General features: G+C 35.7%; 1 protein-coding gene and 1 non-coding gene across 3 annotated transcripts in view; one reads left to right on the forward strand and one right to left on the reverse strand.

Moving 5' to 3' along the window:
• The window catches only part of LOC138700385 (uncharacterized), a 690,392-nt gene that overhangs the window by 297,949 nt on the left and 377,752 nt on the right, over positions 1–14,691 (forward strand). The window lies entirely within an intron of this gene.
• Positions 8,839–8,911, reverse strand: TRNAS-GCU (transfer RNA serine (anticodon GCU)). The gene has a single exon. It is a non-coding gene; the product is annotated as a tRNA-Ser (tRNA).

Below are 14,691 nucleotides of genomic sequence, written 5' to 3' on the forward strand. Positions count from 1 at the left end.
TTGTAAGATTTTATAATTGTATTTTTTTTTTTTGGCCGAGGAAAGCCTCAGCATTGACGAAATTTCTATTAAATAAGATCTTTATTATTATTATTATTATTATTATTATTATTATTATTATTATTCCTGTCGAACATCAACATGAAGGAGACAGGTGAATCAAGAACAACGAAACTGTCATTTTATTATGTTCAACGTCGCTGAGAAAATAAGATAATATTTGTCGATGAGAGAAAGGTTTTTGAAGACTAGTTTATATGACGTCACTCCATTTTCAGCCAATGAAGTGTAATGAAATGTTGAATTCCAACCAATCGCAGTCGTACTCGAACATCGCGATAATTTCTGCAGCTCGATTTATCACTATCAATTTATCGCATGGTCGTTCTTTTGTTTAGTCAGTGTCGCCAACTGTTTCCACGTAAATAGATGAGCATGAATCCATTGTACTAAACAATGTGCGAAATCCTACTTCCACATCTACATCTTTATCTTTTAATTCCATATCCATTGTATCTAAAGAAAATGACACTCCTTCATAACAATATTTTTCATTTAATGTATTAATCAGGTTATTTTTAATTAGACTATAAAATGTTTAAATTAAATTATGATTTTAGCAGATAATGAAAACGTATTTCGGTTATAATAACAAGAGAAAAGCGCAATACAACTAATTTCTTCACTAGGAAATTACAATCCTGCATTAGATAAACATAAACGACCTAAGAGTGTACTCCACCCCCTAGCTTGGAACGACAACGTACAAGACGAATACCAACTTGAACTCTAAACAACCATTTCACTCCTCAGACATACATGTCAATTAATGCACTAATAATGTTATTTCTCTGTTCCAGGGTCATCACGTTATTGGCTGCATAGATGCTTTGAATTCTTTGTAACAAATTAATATGTATTTTAATGTACTTGTACTTCAAATTATGATTAAATCACAACCTTTCACCTGAACATATTCCGACCACACTATAGCCAATTGGCTTGTCGTCAGCACGACATCTCATCCTGCTCTAGGTTTTTCCGTGGTTTCCCTTGAGCAATAGGCAAATGTCGGGATGAGCCCTAAAAGAAATGGGCCACGGACCACTTCCCTTCCCCCACTCTTTCTCTTCTACTATCACAAAGAACTTGCTAATTTCTTAGATAACAACCCTGAATTATGATAATAGGGGAACATAAATATATTGTAAGTTCACAGGGCTAACGGCTTCGAAGCTGGGTACCTGGTTCTAATGAAGTGCACTGGAAGCAATCTAAAACATGGGGGCATGAGATAGTTAATCTGCCTGCCATTAAAAATTCACTTCACTAAAACCCCAAGGTAAAAAAAAAAAAAACAAAAAAACAAAAAAAAAAAAATGCAGTTAACATTTTTAAAGCCGTATTTCGCTTTTGTCAATTGGCATTACTGAATAACATTCAATTTCTTTATTGCAGTAATCGTTATTCATCTATTTCGACTTCACAATGCCTGAATAGGTTAATGGGTTGAAGTAGTTGGGTTAATGGTTGGCGCTAGGGGCACAATACCTCGCCTCTTTGTCACTTTCTGCAAGAAGTTCCAGCTGAACAACGACTTCATTCGTGATGTTTCCCTTACTGCTATCAGAGGATCACTTGCCATTTTAAAATACCACCTGTACTTTGTTTCCTAAAGAGGAAGAACTTTTGTTTGAACGTCTAATCTATTTGTTTACTATGTTTAGGCCTGTTAAGTATATGCTATTATCTGTACTTAATTTTCCCCCTTTTTTTTGTTCGTTCTCCACATTTTTCTTTTGTGGTCTGTTTCTTTTTCACTCTGTGTGTTTGTTATGCTTTGTCCAATGAGGCAGTCCCGTTATTGGGAAAGCTGAAAGACTGTCTTCCTTATTATTAAATATACAATTATTAACATTTTGTGAGCGAATTTTAGGGATATATTATTTACATTTTTATTTTATTCACGAAATATTCCTAATAAATGTCACTCGAGGTCTGAGATTTCTCAAATAAATCCGCGAGCGAAGCAAATCTCAGATCTCTTGTGACATTACTATAGATATTAACTAGGTACGTTAAGATTCTATCACTGGTTTTGCGAGTACTATGATGTGTCGTCCAATATTAGGTTAAAGAAGCTCAAGAATTGGACTAAGGGTAAACCCGACAGGGATACGAAAAACCTGCGATATATAAAGAAACTGTTGCATGATTATCAGTAAGGAGCGGATTACTCGTAATTAAATATTATTTTTGCGTGTGGTAAAACACAATTAACAAAGTTAAAAATTCCGAACATGAAGTTTCAAGTTTAAAACCCGAATTTTATTTCACATAAAAACACATATTTTCACCAAAAATTATGTAAATACATATTTTCAGGAAATCTATTATAAACACATAAATCTTGGAGTTTTTTTACTTAAATAATTTTTACAAGAACTTTTAAACATTTTAAAACTAAATCAATTGTGTCACTCAGAAGTATGTTATCTTTTTAAGAATTCTTGGTTGCTTCGTGTTTCTAAGCGCTGTGTGGTGTATCCGTGATCCATTTTTGTAATAGTATCGCCTCAAGTTCTGAGAACTGCTAGGCAGCATATCAGTGTTATTATTAGAGAATAAATTAACAAGGACAAGGAGGAGAGATCTTGCAACACATAATCAGGAATGTTTATTGTTACTGAAGATGATTTCATTGCACGCTTTGTTTGTGAAACACAACAGATAAGAGCTCGGGTATGAACATTATTTAATTTAAACAAATCTCTCGGCTCTCATTCATGTCCATCAAGTAAGGCAATATATCTTGTGATTCCCTGTTATCGGGCTTCGTCAATTGATATTCTTCAAGATATACTGAAAGATGGTTGTTTAAAAAACGATTTGGCTTTCCTATTAACAAATCTAAGCTTTTTGTGTGACACCATAAAAAAACTCGAAACATCCAAAAACCTGACGTCTGAAACAGGGAGGTGCGTGCCGTGGAAATTAAACTAGACTCGCTACCAGGTTCAGAAGCACAATTACTAAGGGACAAATTCCAGAATGTGTTTGGGAAAAATAGTGGATATAAAAAAATGTGTGAAGTTGCTCAAGTATTGCAGGGTGTGCCTGTAGGTGAAATTGACGGTGTTTGTGTTTGTGACATTCCTCTCTTTAAATATGTATGCACATCTGTCGTCCTGTGATGTGGAAAGATAGTTTTGACAGTATAAGTAGTTGTTCAGAGATAATCGGCATGCATTTGTGATGGAGAATTTGAGATGATCTTTGTTGCTCACTACAATTCTCGGCCAACTACTAGCACTCAAGTGTGGTTGGTGAGTACGGTACCTAGTAACTTTTTTTTTTTCCAAGCTAAGTAAGGTATTTTTGTCATATTTATAAAAATATTCTTCAATATTTAGCAAATATTTTCGTACTTTTTAGCACATAAAAAATAAATATATTTACATTTTTTAGTACATAAAAATCCGCTCCCTAATTATCAGTCATCTCATGAGAATTAAAATGTTTACGATACGACTAGAATTACTATAGGCCTATAGTATTTCAATTCTAATTGTATTTTCTTTTATTTCAGGTAAGTGTGAGAGGATATTCGCTGCCAGTTCTAACAAATAGCTCTTAATGCTGAACAGAAATCATTATATGCAGTCGTGTATGTTTTGGATTAAAGGTAAGGTGCTGGAACATTACACCATTTGCTATGTACTATTTGCTACATTAATTTTAAATATTTATGCTATATAAAGGCGAATTAATTGCAAAGGATTTTAAGATACTAGTAACACAATGGACGTACAGTCCGGGGAGAATAATTTTTCATCACGGTCATGTAATATGATATCCTCTTTAGAAGTCATGAAGACGCTTCGGAGGCAGGGAGGTAGAGCTTCATGCTTCCATTACTTGGGCACTAGAATGAAGAGGTGCGGTCGGTATCATGCTCCGATCGTCTTTTATCCTGGAGAAGATCCGATACTCAATTTGACAGGAGACTGAGGGTTCTGAAGCTGTTCTGAGAGTTTTGGAAACAATAAAATTCACACCATTTTCAGGGATTGAACCCAGGATCCTTCACTGCATAGTTATTTACTTTAACAACTGAGCTACCCTACGCATAATAATAATAATCATCGTCGGTCCATTGCATCACTTTCGTGATTACAAGATCTAAAATTGTGACGTCCGTTGTCGATTATCAGGTTTGTGGGGAGTTCGTAGTGGTAGTACGATTTTGGTTATTTATTTCGTTTTGTGGAAGATAATGATTGCAAAAATAGATAATGACGGGGAAATGGGGAGTCCAATGGTAATCAGCTGTATCATTGTTCATCACGAATTTCAGTCAGATTTTGAACTCGAGTCTACAGAGTAAAAAAACGGATATTGTAGCCGTTAGGTGTACGGTGCATGTAGTAGTAATACAGTAGTTGAATAATGAATTATTATTGTAAACATCACTCTTTATTCGGCCTGTTACTTCTCTCTATTAAATTAAGCTTTCAACTGATTAAAAATGAAGGGTCAAGACCGCTCGGCCGGCTGCTGATCTCACATTGCTTGCATCAGCAGAGGTGAACGATCAGTCATCCAGAACGGAGGTATCGTATAGTTAGCACGATCATCCCGCAGCCATTATAGCTGGTTTCGGTAACCAGATTTCGCTACCTATCACAGCTCTCCAAATTCATCACGATGTTGGGTGAGCACCGGTCCCGCACAGTGGCCGACATTTCATGATGAAATTTCTTCCTTATGAGCACTCTAAATTACTCTATCACAATTTAGATTACCCAACATTCTATTCTATTTTTGGCTTGTATTTTGTAATTAAAGCCTAATAGAATGCACCATTTGATTTTGTCAAGTACGTAGCCTTTATGGTATAGAGGGAACCAGAGAGTCGTGGGTATAGACGATTGTTGGTTTTGTTTAGTGACTGCTGAAGAACATAGTAAAAAAATCACATCTAGTATTATCACTGAACAACAAGAATTTTGCTACGACTTAAAACAATGCGTTTCTTATGGTTTGATGTATGTTGAATCCGAAAATGCATCTCTTTTCTTCGTATCACGTAAGGTTTTTAAGATATACTATGAATTAACTTTTCGATAGGCGCTCCCCCAGGAAACATCTGGCGCGGGTTGGGGGTATAAACCAAAATAAAAGCTAATGTATTTTATGAGTTTATGAATTATTTCCGGTTTCTTATGGTTGTTGGCATGTTCTTTTGTGCTTCTAATAAATAAACAGATATTGGTCCCATCTATTAAGTAAATTTCATGACAGTTCAAAGTGAGGTATATGCAGTGAACAAATAAGGGTGTGGTTTTCAGTATTTAAACGAAAAGTTTACCAGTTTGAATGAAGGTAAATTAAAAGAGGGCATTTTCATCGGTCTACAAGTTCACAAAGTTATGGCTGGCTTATTGCTTGAGGAAAAAATTTCCGTTACAGAAAGAATGGCATGGCGTGCTTTCAAAGACGTTTACTCAAATTTCCTTGAAAATTCTAGGGCAGACAACTACATAGAACTTGTTGGTGGAAACCATGTTACGTGCATATGACAAAATGGAGTGTAATATGTCTCTTAAAATACACTTTTTACATTCTCATTTGGATTTTTTTCCTCCTGTTGGAGCGGTAAGCATGGGAAAAGATTTCATCAAGAAATATCTGAAATGGAAAGGCGATATAAAGGAAGATCATCATCCAGCATGCTTGCAGACTATTGTTCGTTATTTTAAATGTAAGTTCAAATTCTGAGATTTTTCCCATTCTACGCATGAAATATTTTTATTGTCGTTGTGTTTTAAACTACGTAACATCATTTTTGTATCCAGCACACATTTTTCAAGTATTATGAGTAATTTTGAATCCCTAGTGTGTTGTAATTTTATCAGTAGCAGTGAAAAATTAAAAACAAATAAGTTTTGTCACAAAAATTCAATTCATTTTCCCTGGAAAATGGTATGTGATGGGACACTTTGGATTTTAAATTCAGATTTAGGGCACACATATTAGTAATATTCACCTATTTTTATTTCGGAGCAAGACGAAAAGTTAAAATTTGTTGCTCAGTGATTATTATTATTATTATTATTATTATTATTATTATTATTATTATTATTATTATTATTATTATTATTATTATTATTATACATATCGAACAGTACAGTATAATGACTAAAGTTCTGTCAGGTTCAGATAAAGTAGCTGTATCAGGATAGGCATCCTTGGTCCGTGCGTTTTGTTTACAAACATTAACTAGTTGTCTCATGTCCCCCAGCCCACGGTAGTGACGACGTATATTCAGTTCCTATCTGCTGTACTGTCCATTTTGTGATGTTTTAGCTAGGAGGCGTGGAGCACACTTCCCAGCAGGTAGAGTTACAGCTAGTAGGATGGGGTAGTGTTTACTTAGTCTGAAGCAAATCATGGTCCTATCCTATACAGCTATATAGCCTATTCTAATCCAGCTACTTTATCCGAAACTTAATAATTACGTTTTCTAGTAAGTTCATAGGATTGAACCCAAAATATTTCAAATTTGAGGATATGAATACGGTGCGATAAAATGTCCGTGATGACCTACTGCCCTACATATTGTCAAGGGCAGCTCAGTTTGCCATTACTTCCAATTCCATAAGCCCACGTGCCTACAATTAGCCACGCTATTAGCGGTGCACTTTGGCGGCGCAGTGGGCCGGGTGTGAAGGCTTCAGCTTCCTCAATTTAAGGAATTGTGATTTGCGGTAACCTTGGCTGTGAAAAGTGCCGTCATTCTCTTTTTGTGTTAGCTTCAGCTATAATTTTGCGGTCGGAAATGTCTTTGTCAGATGTATAATTGTTGCCGGCATTACATCACCTCTGGCGTATTTCTCAGCTCCAGAAGCTGATGATAGCCTGTCTCTATGTTTGAGTCGTATATTTGCTGGCTGTCTCAGCTCCACCCTCGCGGTTAGTTCGAGGAGTGCCGAACCATGTCAATATTTAAAATTATGTAAATGTTTCTGGTATGATCTGAGAAGTGGCGGAGTAACTCAATTTTATGTAGCTGTTATGACTCTGGCGATGGTGTAATTAAATATTTCTATCTCGAGAATTTTTAAGCTCTTCCTCTTTACGAATCGTGATCAAATGAAAGCCGTTCAAGTCGGCAAATACATTTAATAAGCTATATAAAAAGTATAATACATATGGACTATTCCATCTCAAATCGATCGAAATGTAGAGAAAATTGACCTTGCAATTTTTAAATACAATGAAACTTTTTCTGTCCGTAGACAACTGTGATATAATGCTTTGTGCAAAGTTTGAGGAATCAGAACTTAATAGTGTTTAAATTAATAATATTTAAATTTATCGTATTTTCATAAAATTAGCAACTTTACTGTTGTGGCTCCGAAACCCTTTCAGCCAATGATCAAAATCATGGTTTATTTTGATGCTGAGAAGTTAAAGTTTATATTGACATTCATTAAGACGCCTTTGGCCACGAAAAAATATTTTAAAAATATATAGTTAGATTCCGTATTGAAAGTACAAATAAACACATATTTTTTACTGGTGCACCGTTGGTAAGAAAGTATTGAAAATATCAAATAAATAAAATAAATAGTACGCGCGTGAACTAGCCAGCTGACTGTGAGGCGGGAGATAGCCGTCGTCTAGCAGTCATGGCTGTGCTAGCTTTATCACAAGTTTTCATAAACACAGGAGTAAAATGACGCCCAACGCTCGCTTATCTTCAGCTCTCGGCCAGTGCGTGCGGTACTGCGCTGTACAAGTCTAGGTGTGCGAAAATAATTTATTTCATACACTCGAAACTTATTGCCGTACCACTAAGCAAACAATGCCGAATACCTCTTAATAATGCAAGGTTTTTTCTCAATATTTTTTTTTACATTTTTACAAATGGCCAAAAAGCCTAAAAGCAAGTAAAATGAGATTAACTGTCTCTCTGTGTACAATAAAAATAAGGATTACTTCTTAACATAACCTACCAAATGTCAGCTTCAAAATAAGCTCTCGTTCAATGTTTTGCAGTAAATGGTTCCAGAGTTCTGAGCGCTGAAAGAGGCTTGCTTTTATAAAATACGCTAAATTTGTCGCTCAATAGTACGAAAACCGTTTGACTTTCGATAGTATATTTTTGAAAATGCACTCCCCTCAGCACCATGTATAAGTAGGGAAAAATTAGAGTATAAAAAGTGCGAGGTTTTTTACTGATCGATTTCATATGGAATAGCCCATATACTGTAAAAATATCAATATTTAAGAATACATGCTTGTAGTGCGCTCCTTAAAAGCCTCCATAGACATTCACAGAGGCGTCCCATTGTGTGGAAAGGCGTCAGCGAAGAAAGACTTGGCTGCTTCTTGATCGATCTCAGGAATACAGCCTTCACTTCATCGTCTGTGAGCAATTTGTGCCCATTTAGAACTTACTTTAATGGTCCGAGCTAATGAAAATCAAATCGGGGCTGTAAGGTGCATGGTCTAGAACCGTCTGCTATTAAAAATTGAATCAGCCTCTGATTTTAAATACAGTAGCTATTTTAACAGGCTCCTAACATCTATATTAACTGTTCACCGATTTCGGCCCTTGCAAAGTGAAAGCGAGTGCTTCCCGTAAATGGTGAGTCTCTGATGTTGACAGTGTGAGTCTTGGTTGTCACTTGTCCACGGAACATTATGCGCTAAAAAATCTGAAAATATGCATGCAACTATGCAGTAAAAACTGTTGAAATATGTGCAAATCAAAATTTCAGGTACAACTCCCTGTAAAGTTGATTCGAATAATTTCGAGGGGAAAAATTGTTCCGGGGCCGGGCATCGAACCCGGGACCTTTGGTTGAGCGTACCAACGCTCTACCAACTGAGCTACCCGGGAACTCTACCCGACAACGTTTTTATCCAATTTTTCCCTCTATATCCACAGATCTCAAAGTGGGCTGACAACCGTCAAGCAACCAACCAACTTCGAGTGCACACTAACTCCGTGTGACTTGAATTGTGGTTTTCTGTTAACGAACAATGACGTGTATTATGCAAATCAAGATTTCAGGTATAACTCCCTGTAAAGTTGATTTGAATAATTTCGAGAGAAAAATTGTTCCGGGGCCTGGCATCGAACCCGGGACCTTTGGTTTAACGTACCAACGCTCTGCCAACTGAAATATGTCCTAAAAATTAAATATATGCAGTTAAAATACATTTTGGAAGTTTAATAATACGATATAAGTGAAAATAATGTAAAGTAATGAGTGTTAAGAAGCGATATTGCACAGAAGAAAAACATTTCTTCAATAAACCTTTTCTGTTACTTTTTTCTTTAGGCATGTCGGCGGTTAAACTTGTAAACAGATCGATGATGGACTGGTTTTCGCTTGATTCTGCAGTAAAACTTACTACAGTCTCCGAAAGCATGTTGCCAATTTATCGCTAGTATACGACATTTTTCGCGAGAAATACCAGTTCCCTTTTCCATGCTTTCTCATTTGTTATTGTGTTATGTACCGAAGTACATATGATATTTCAGAGCAGGAATTCTGCATTACTATACGGTGAAGGATGAGTAGAGAGTAGAAAAATTCTCTCCGTCACCGGGACTCGTACCCGGGTTTTCAGATCTACGTGCTGACGCTTTATGCACTAAGCCACACCGGATTCCAGTTCCGGTACCGGATTGAATCCTCTTAGTTTAGGTTCCACCTCTTAGTTTTCCTTCGTACTTCGGTTCTTCACAATAATACGATATGCATAAATAACCACTTAATGATTTAAGATGGCGCTCATTCCGTCGGATCCCGGTCACTTAGTCACTCGTATTGAGTGCACCTCTGTACATAGTGTGTTGGACATTGTGCCAATGTCACACATCTGTGACACGGTGCATGAGGATTGGCCACTAAAGGGAAACTAAGAATTGGAAGTTAAGGGGTTAGGTACAGCTTACAGGAGTAAAATTTTTGGAAATATTCAACATTATTTTCCTCCAGTAATGTATCTTGTACACTAATGAAAATTGGTATGCGTAAAACACTGTTCTTCTGCTATATGAAAAAATATTTTTACGATTTAAAAGAAAATATTTAGGTCTATATATATATATATATATATATATATATATATATATATATATATATATTTTTTTTCAAAATTCAAAATGGTGGCAGTTCACTGTGCAGTGATAAAGTGTTTCCCTCATAACTCACAAACTTGTTAAACTTTTTCATGTTCTCTCGCTTTTATTTTATTGCTGAAACTCATGTTTACAATATCTTGGTCTTTCAACTAAATTCCTTAATAAGTAATATATATATATTTTTTATTTTGTGTTAGAAGGAAATACTGTACTCCAACCACGAGAAAGTCTTTGCGGAATGAGACGAAGCAGGGTAATGCTGTGAATGAATGTTGATGTCATAAGGTCACACACGTGGGTACTCGTATATCTATTGGCTAGCTCTCATAACACAATAACATTGGTACACACGTATTTACACTACCCTAGTTACAAAATTAGATCACAGTTAATCTCCTGATCTTTTAATCTCTTCATACAGGAAATAACATATGCAGGAGCGCGCATGATTTTTAAACTGACGTTATAACGATAATATTATCTATCTATTTCGCTCCAATAGATGACGCAATAGTAAGCACATTCCTTTCACGGTTGATCTCCTGGTTGGAGAACAGTACTGATATTTGACCATTTTTTAAACGAATTTATTTTTATAAGACCATCTATCAAAGGTAGAGAAGTGATCTTGCATCATATTGTAGATATGACATGCATAAATACACACAAAAAATTTCATCACAAAATGTTGGCTAGTTTTTGAGTTATGTGGGAAACGCTTCATCACTGCGCAGTGAACTGAAAAAAATCGTATATATATATATATATATATATATATATATATATATATATATATATATATATTTCATATAGCAGAAGGACAGTGTTTTAAACATACTGATTTTCATTACTGAACAAGATACAGTAATGCAGGAAAAAAGTGTTGAATATTTCCAAAAATTTACTGCTGTAAGCTGTACCTAAACCCTTAAATTGAGAGGATTCAATCCGACATCGGAACTGGAATCCGATGTGACTCAGTGGATAAAGCGTCAGCACGTAGGGCTGAAAACCCGGGTTCTTTGTGTGAACGTTGTACTCGCTACCTCTATTGTCTGAGCTGTCCTACTGCACATAAAACTGTTTTTTTTTTTGTTTCGTCTGTTCAAACGTTGAAAATGATGGCGGTTTATGGCTGATTATTTTGCTCGCTTTTTTGGCTGCGCTGTTCAAAACCGCTTCCCTGTTACCTAGCAACTAGCTTATTGCCTGTCGCATCGTAGCAGGTTACGTCGAACCTGACAGAATTCTTACTTATGTAAATATATTCGAAACATTAAAAAATGCGTTCAAGAATTCTTAAGGAAGTAGCCTCTCCTTCTTTTCTATTGACGCTATTCCACTAATGTTTAAGGCTACAATATTTGGTTTGTGCCGGTATTGCTGAAGGAGTTTATTGCTATAGTTTGATAATTCCACAAAAAGAAGTCTGCCTCGCTCGCACCGTCATAGCCTTCTTCCTGTTATAAAACCTGCACGAATTGTTTGCAAATATATCGGTGCAAGACAGTGTACAAAGGAACTCCCTTGTAGAAAATATATTAACTTCTTACGTCATAAGTACGGATTTTTTTAAGTTCACGTCACCCAGTGTGAATGAAAAGAACGTATATGATGTTACGTCATACCGCATACCCGTAAGAATAAAGATGTTTATGATAATATTCCCTTTTTGTTTTGTATGAGGAAGTCTATATCCATTGTGTTGCTAATTCCGATTATTTCTCCAGGAAAATATGTTAGGTATCTCCGGGATCAAAGACTTTCTGTGACAATGTAATTAATTATCTAAGGAGTCACTATGGTGAAATAATGCTGAAAAGTTAAGAAAATCCTTTTTTATGTTTATGATCGTGATTGAAGACACCGGTACAAAAAGGGGGTAGCTCCATTTTTATAAACTATTCAGAAGAATGTGAAAAGATGTAATATTTTAATCAAAATATTTGCATTGATTTGAGGTAGTTCAGCAAGAAACACAACCTTCTCACGATGTATTTTAATTTTTTCATTTACACAATTGTGTTACAATCGCAATAAAACCGTTGGAACTGCCTCCTTTTTGCATCGGAGAGTAGTTATTTCAAGGTTTCATGCCTAAAATCTTCCTAATAAGGAAAATATGATTATATATATATATATATATATATATATATATATATATATATATATATATATAAATCCCACAAGGGTAGCTTCCCTTCAGTAGGGGTTGCCAAAAGACACAGCATACTGAACAAATAAAATAAAAATAAACATTTGCGTTATCACTATTTACGATTTTTATTTTAAAATGGAAGCTACCCTTGGGAAAGTACTTTTATTCAACAATTATTAGTAATCAAATAGAATATAAGGAAATTTAGGCGTACAAGTGATTATGTAAAATCTGGACAGAATATTTCATTACGTCTGTAGCAATAATTTTCAAAATATTTAAAGGAATTCCAAAAGACTTAAAACATTCAACTGAGAATTTTGGAATTGTTCCCCTTGCTCCGAACAATAGGCCAAATACTTCAATCTGTCCTTGTGTATGATAATAATCTCTAAAGTATTGAATTGTAGGGTCATAGATGGTCTTTTTTTCTTCATGTACTGCAACAGGTTGTTCAACTGCAGTTTCAAAGCGCACGGTGGGATCAATGATAATTGCTCTGTCATTTCTTCTATCAATGGCAATGATGTCAACTCGCCGAGAACTTCCATCGTTTGCAAGGCAGTGGACTTCTTGGTGAACCTCGTAGAAGGAAGGAAGACTTTTAGCAATAAGTTCTCGTATTGCATGGTGTCTAGTATTCCGGATGAGAGTTCCATGTTGGCAGAATCCCAGGATGTGGGGTAAGGTTTCTATCTCAGTGCAATGTCTGCACTGGGAGCCATCCTGAGACCGACGTGGCGTGGCACGCACGTTTGACACTTGTCCTTTCATTTTAATTGCCTCCTTCCACTCGGATACAGAGAGACCATCCCTTGTTTTTATCCATCGGTTAGCTGGCGTGTATTCCTCAAATAATGCCACACAAGTAGGTATTTATTATGATCATCTATTTATTCCAACTGTTTACCAATATCATCAGGCGTTGTCTCTAATGTATCCTGAAGATGTCTGCCGCAGTAGTAGACGAAACGTCTGGGAATATCTACACCAGTGGACCACGGCATCTTAGCCCGGAGGCTCCATTTCAATCAGACACCGGCCGTGAAAGCCTACATGCTAAGTCTTTTTCTTCCTTAATTTATTTTCATTACTTAAACATTTCTAGAGAATGTAGGTATTATATTTGATTATTCCTGCTATTTATCCAGCCACTCCTACTTTCCTCCAAGAATAGATTCTGGGTTAATGCGATTTCTCAGTTCTTTCATTCGTAAGCCTGCTCATGATCGTTTCTTTCATTGCTTATGCATAGTTTATTATAATTATTTTTATGGTTTTGTGTCTCTTCCGAAGAATGAAAAATGGATTTGTGCTCAAATTTAAAGGCACCAAACAATGCCACAATCACACACCAAAAACTAGCACTTGTTACGAATGATTCAAATTGAGGCAGTATTAGTAGTATTTATTTATTTAACCTGGTAGAGATAAGGCCGTCAGGCCTTTTTGCCCCTCTACCAGGAGATTACAACTATAATATGAACAATAAAATTACAATTAATATTAAATTTACAATTACAATAAAAATTAAAGTAGGACAAGATTACCTGATTAATGAATGCTAGACATTTTATCATAGAAGTTAAGAACAAAGAATATTTTTGTATTTACTGAATTACGAATTAAACCTAGAATAACAAAATTCTATAGTGATGAAATTACCGGATATTGAAATATTTTGTGATAGATTAAGAAAACTATTTACAAGAAACTATGTCTGAACGAGTCTCAATTACAGACCAAGTGCCTAGTAAGTTTGCTTTTGAATTGAGTTTTATTTCGACAGTCCCTGATGCTAGCAGGTAGCGAATTCCAGAGTCTTGGCAGGGCTATTGTGAAAGAGGATGAGTATGAGGAGGTGCGATGGGATGGTATTGTTAGTATTGTTTCATGACAAGAGCGTGTGTTCAGATTATGGCGAGAAGGAAGGTAAATGAAGCGAGACGACAGGTACGAAGGAATAGAAGAGTTCAAGATTTCGAAGAGAAAGAGAAGTGAATGTAAATTTCTTTTCTTATCTAGTTTAAGCCAACCTATTGTTTCCAGGGATGGAGTAATATGATCATATGATCATTATAAAACGTAGACACAAATTATGAGCACGTTGAAGTTTCGTTTTGTTGTCGCTGGAAAGGTCAATCAGTAAAATGTCAGCATAGTCAAAATAGGGAAATACAAGCTTCTGCACAAGAGACTTTTTTAAGCAAGAGGGAAGATGCACATTTATCCTTTTCAGCACATGGATAACAGAATATACTTTTCTGCAGGTTTCTGTGATTTGTATGTCCCAATTGAGATTATTATCCATGTGAATGCCAAGATTTTTTACCGAAGAACTGAAAGGGATATGCACTGTACTTACTTT

This window comes from Periplaneta americana, chromosome 5 (genome assembly GCF_040183065.1).
Source record: "Periplaneta americana isolate PAMFEO1 chromosome 5, P.americana_PAMFEO1_priV1, whole genome shotgun sequence".
Lineage (NCBI taxonomy): Eukaryota > Metazoa > Arthropoda > Insecta > Blattodea > Blattidae > Periplaneta > Periplaneta americana.